The sequence below is a fragment of the Nycticebus coucang genome, chromosome 6, assembly GCF_027406575.1.
Source record: "Nycticebus coucang isolate mNycCou1 chromosome 6, mNycCou1.pri, whole genome shotgun sequence".
In the NCBI taxonomy this organism is placed as follows: domain Eukaryota; kingdom Metazoa; phylum Chordata; class Mammalia; order Primates; family Lorisidae; genus Nycticebus; species Nycticebus coucang.
Window position 1 is genome coordinate 45,513,340 of NC_069785.1, and position 6,474 is coordinate 45,519,813.

Here is a 6,474-nt window from a genome sequence, read left to right on the forward strand (position 1 = left end):
AGTTTTCCCCCTCTTTATTTCCTGCAAGGTGTTCATTTGTTGATGAAACCAGATTTCAAAATTTATGAATTTCTGCAAAATTTGTGAAATTATGGATTTTTCTGATTGTATTCCTCTGGTGTCATTTAGCATATTTCTTTGTCTCTTTTATTTCCTACAAGTGGGCACTTAGATAAAAGGTTTGTTGAGATCCATTTTCCTTTTTTTTTCTTATAGGACTACTTCATAAGCAGTAGAATATACTTATTACAACTCATTAGGAGAAGAAAAATAACATCTGGTTGAATGTTATTTTTGTCTTGCTAAAATTAATTAACAGGTTCAAATGTTGCCATCTATTTACATGATAGCTTATTTTTATTTTGGGGGGACGGGGTCTTGTTCTGTCACCCAGGCTGCAGTGCACTGGTATCATCACAGTTCACTATAACCTCCAACTCCTAGGCTCAAGTGATCCTCCTGCTCAAGCTCCCCAGTAGTTAGGACTACAGGCACATGCCACCACACCAGGCTACAGGTAATAGTTTAGTAGTCATTGATAAGTATTGCCTAGATGCATTATTTTGCAAGGAATTGCAAAATGGATATTTTCTTTTTCAGTGGTATCATCATAGTTCATTGCAACCTCATGCTCCTAGGCTTAAACAGTGCTCTTGCCCCAGCCTCCCAAGTACCTCCCAAAACATGTCGGTCAGCACTGACATGTTTTTCTAAAACTATTATATGTAGTATAATAAAATCTCATGTTGATGTTAACAGAAACCAAGATGTCAATCATAAGAGAAAGAGATCAAAAGTTGGGTAAAATCCCTGAAGTCCTAAAATGTAATTGAAAAAAGCCTAACAATGACCAGTGTACTAGCAATCAGATATCTAGATCAGTGGTTCTCAACTTTCCTAATTGCCGCGTTGTTACAAATGGAAAAAAGGGGTCGTGACCCATAGGTTGAGAACCACTGAGCTAGATTGTGGTCTCTAAATACCATTTTCCACCATGATGAACCAGTACTTCTTAGTATCTGAGTTTGAGCAGGAAATAGACAAGAAGAACCTGGAACAACTTGTTATACTGGAAAGCAAGGACTGCTGGAATCATGACCAAAGGACTCAGGAACTAACCTGCAAGGATTCCCATAATCCAAAAATAGTACCATATGGATTTCAAAGGGAATAACAACTGTAGTACTTGCAATAACAATGAAATAACAAGTAACAGTAACATATTTTTATTTGATCACAAAATTCATGAGTTCATAGTTACACTAAAAACAAAAATATCACTAGTCATCTTTGGAGTATGTTGCATAGCCAACTCATTTTGAAAACTGGAAAATAAAGAGAAGGACTCAATCATTTATTATGCCTTTCCTTAGGTAATCAAATATTTGATGAGGGGAAAGTTATTTATAGAATTCCAGCTAAAAAATGAAAATAGTATGTTAACATTAAAAAATCCATTTTCCCAAACAATATTTAAAAATAATAATTAAAAAAAATGATGCTTGATAAAGTAGACATCCACATGCAAGAAAATAAGTCCAGACACAGATGTTACACATTTCACAAATATGAACTCAAAGTGATCACAGACCTAACATGTAAGACACAAAACTATGAAACTCTTAGAAGATAACATAGGAGAAAATCTTTGGGACCTTAGATTAGGCGATGAATTTTTAAATACGACACCAAAAGCACAGTCCATGAAAGAAAAAACTAATGTTGAACTTCATTAAAATTAAAAACTTTTGCTCTAAGGATGCGTGCAGGGGCTCACATCTATTACCCTATCACTTTGGGAGGCTGAGGCAAGAAGATCACTTGAGGCTATGTGTTAAAGACCAGACTAAACAGCATAGCCAGACTCCAACTCTCCAACAAACCGAAAACTTAGCTAGGCATGATGGCATGCCATCAAGAAAACAGCAACAAGAAAACAGCCAGGCACTGTGGCGGGTGCCGGTAGCTTAGCAGCTAGGGTGCCGGCCACATACACTGAGGCTGGCAGGTTCAAAACTGGCCTAGACCAGCTATAAAACAAACATAATTGCAACAAAAAGAAAAATAGCCGGACATTGTGGAGGGCGCCTATTGTCCCAGCTACTTGGGAGGCAGAGGCAAGAGAATCGCTTAAGCCCAAAAGTTAGAGTTTGCTGTGAACTGTGACGCCATGGCATGCTACCCAGGGTGACAACTTGAGACTATGTCTCAAAAAAAAAAAAGAAAGAAAGAAAAACATGTCAATATTTTTACTAAAGAGATGACAATGAAAACAGTTTAACATTTCTTTGCAGTTGACAGTTTTCCTCATGATATATCCCTCTAAAAATATTAAGGGGGATACAGTAATTCCAGCACTTTGGGAGGCTGAGGCCAGAGGATTGCTTTAGGCTGGGAGTTCAAGACCAACCTGAGCAACGTAGCAAGACTGACTCTTAAAAAGAAAAATTAGTCAGATGTGGGGGCATGTGCCTTTAGTCCCAACTTCTCACAAGGCTGAGGCATGAGGATCCCTTCAACCCAGGAGTTTGAAGTTGCAGTGAGGAATGTGAGGCCAGTGCACTCTATCCCAGGCAAGACCTTATCTCAAAAACAAACAAAAAAATGATCAAATAATTGTATCTTAAAGTCATTTGAAACAATAATTTTACCAATTTAATGGAAAGGTTGGTTTCATTTTGTTTTTGATTTTTAGTACCTAATTTATTTTTCATAGCTCACAGCAACCTCAAACTCTTGGGCTCAAGAGTGATCCTCCTGGGCGGCGCCTGTGGCTCAAGGAGTAGGGCACCAGTCCCATAAGCAGGAGGTGGTGGGTTCAAACCCAGCCCTGGCCAAAAAAAAAAAAAAAGAGTGATCCTCCTGCCTCAGCCTCTATATAGCTGAAACTACAGGCACACACCAACATGCCCAGATGGCTAATTTTTCTATTTTTAGTAGACACGGGGTCTCACTCTTTCTCAGGCAAGTGTAAAACTCCTGACCTCAAGCAATCTTCCCTCTGTGGCCTCCCAGAGTGCTAGGATTATAGCTGTGAACCACAGTACCTGGCCTATTTTGATTTTTTAAACTAAGACAAAATTTAAATTCAGTGAAATGCCCAGCCAGTTGAGACTTGCTGCCAACAGCCACTTTGAGTGAGCCATCTTGAAAGGAAGCTTCAGATTTCTATAACCCCAACCAACATCTTGACTGCAACCTCATGAGAAACCCTAAGCCAAAATCATCCAACTAACTTTCTTCCTGGATTTCAGATCTTTAGAAATTATGTGAGGTAATAAATAGTTGTTATTTTGAGCAGCTAAGTTTTGGGGTAATTATTTCCAAAGCAACATATAATATACTCCCCCAATAAATCTCTTGACCATCTGATCACATCTTGGCGTCTGCTTCTCAGGAGGCTCAAACAACACAGTACTCTGTGTCCACTTTCCTTTGTTCAGCATGATGTTTTGCATTTTCATCTATGTTGTATATTATTTGTAGTTTGTTTCTTTTTATCACCAGTATTATTCTATTGTATGTACAGTACCACAATATGTTTATCCATCCTCATGTTGACGAACATGTTTTTTGGCTACTTACAAATAAAGTTATCATGAACATCCATCACAAGTCTTTTTGTGGACATATATGTTTTCATTTCCCTTGAGTAAATTCCTAGGAGTGGAACTGCTTAGTCATAAAGTAGATGTTTAACTTTTTAAGAAACTGCCAGATACTTACATGATTGTACCATTTTAAACTACTATTAGCAGTATATGAGCATTCTATTGGTTCCAGTCTTACTAACATTTGAAGTAACTAGTCTTTTTAATTTTTGCATTTTGTGAATGTTAAGTGGTATTGTATTGTGGTTGTAATTTGCATTTCCCTAGGACTAACAATGTTAAACACTTTTTAACTTATTGACCATTTGTATACCTTCTCTTGTGAAAATCCATTCAAATTGTTGGTTCACTTTATAATTGGGTTGTCTTTTTTATTAATTTGTAGGAGATCCTAAAAAATATATTCTAGAAAAAATATATATATATATATTCTAGAAAAAGTCTTTGTTGATTAGTCATTATAATTTTGTTTTATATTTATGTAAAACATTTATATGTTTCCAAAGTTGAATGTACAAAATAACACAAATTTTTTTTTTTTTTTTTTTTGTGGAGACAGAGTCTCACTTTATGGCCCTCGGTAGAGTGCTGTGGCCTCACACAGCTCACAGCAACCTCCAACTCCTGGGCTTAAGCGATTCTCTTGCCTCAGCCTCCCAAGTAGCTGGGACTACAGGCGCCCACCACAACGCCCGGCTATTTTTTGGTTGCAGTTTGGCCGGGGCCGGGTTTGAACCTGCCACCCTCGGTATATGGGACCGGCCAAAATAACACAAATTTTTAAAAGTCCACCTTCCATCCTTGGCGGCTTTACAATCTACTTCTTCTCTCCTCTTATAGATAACTTTTTTTTCTTTTAACGTTTCTTCACACTGATGATACCAAATGATTTCTCTTTGGAGATATTATGTATTCCTGTTATCTCTCATTTCTCAATTGATCAGGCAGAAAATAGGTTGGTTCTATCTTTAAGATATCAGGTGTCTAGAATCCCATAGAAACTCACCATCTCCACTGACAACACTCTGGTCTGAGCTACATCAGTGGTCAGCCAGATTACTCCAAGTCCCTGACTGGCTTCCCACTTTAATCCTTATAACCCCTACAGTCTATTCTGAACGTTGTAGCAAAATGATACTGTAAAAATCTAGGTTGAATCATATCACTCCTCTATGGAAAAGCCTAAAAACATTCCCCATTTCACTAAGAGTAAAAGCCAAAGTCTGAATAATGCCAACAAGACCCTACGTGATCTGGCCTCTATTTATCTCCCAATCTCATCTTATTTGTTCTCTGACTCCTCTGCTCTATTTCTTTTTTATTTATTTATTTTTTCATGTCTAGCTATTTTTGAATGTACAGGGTAGACCGCTACATTAAAGTCTTTGTACTGGCTATCCTTTCTGCCTGCAACAATTTTCTACTAGATATCCAACGGCTAACTCTCTCAGTTCTTTCAAGTCTCTTCTAGTGTCACTTCCTCAAACAAGCCTACACTTACCATCCTATTTAAAATTGCAACTTCTGGGCAGTGCCTGTGGCTCAAGGAATAGGGCGCCGGTCCCATTTGCCGGAGGTGGCGGGTTCAAACCCAGCCCCGGCCAAAAACCACAAAAAAATAAATAAATAAAATAAAAATAAAATAAAATTGCAACTTCTAGGGCCTATAATCCTAGCACTTTGGGAGGCCGAGGCAGGTGGACTGCCTGAGCTCACAACTTCGAGACCAGCACTGAGCAAGTGCGAGACCCAGTCTCTAAAAAATAGCCAGGCATTGTGGCAGGCGCCTGTGTTCCCAGCTACTCTACTCAGGAGGCTGAGACAAGAGATTGATTGAGGCTGGCCTGTAGCTCAGTGCCTAGGGCCACATACACCAGGACTGGCTGGTTTGAACCCGGCCCAGGCCTGCTAAACAACAATGACAACTACAACAAAAAAATAGCTGGGTGTTGTGGCGGGTGCCTGTAGTGCCAGCTACTTGGGAGGCTGAGGCAAGAGAATGGCTTAAGCCCAAGAGTTTGAGGTTGCTGTGACCTGTCACACCATGGCACCCTACCAAGGGTGACATAGTGAGACTTTGTCTAAGAAAGGGAAAAAAAAGAGAATTGCTTCTTGAGTCCACGAATTTGAGGTTGCTGTGAGCTGTTATGCTATGACACTTTATTGAGGGCAGCAAAGTAAGACTCTGTCACAAAAAATAAAATAAAATAATGAAAATAAAAATAAAATTGCTAACTTCTCCAGCCCCTTCATTACTCTTGTCCATCACCACATTCCTACCACCATTCACTATCACCCGTACTTTATTAATTTTTTATTTTGTTTTATTTACTTATTTATTTATTTAGAGACAGAGTCTCACTCTGTGCCCTGATCCTCTTACCTCCTGAGTAGTTGGTACTACAGGCACCCACAACAACACCAGGTTCATTTTTCTATGTTTATTTTTTTATTTTATTTTATTTTTTGAGACAGAGTCACCCTGGGTTGAGTACCATGGTATACTCGTAGTTCACAGCAACTCAAACTCTTGGGCTTGAGCAAACTTCCTCCTTTACCCTCCCAAGTAGCTGGAACTACAGGCACAGGCCACAGCGTCTGACTAGTTTTTTTTTCTGTTTTTAGTAGAGATGAACGCCACCTCACTCTTGCTCAGGATGGTCTCGAACTCCTGAGCTCAAGCGATCCACCTACCTCAGCCTCCCAGAGTGCTAAGATTACAGGCGTCAGCCATTACACCTGGACCTTTTTTTTTTTGTAGAGACAGAGTCTCACTTTATGGCCCTCAGTAGAGTGCCATGGCATCACACAGCTCACAGCAACCTCCAACTCCTGGGCTTAAGTGATTCTCTTGCCTCAGCCT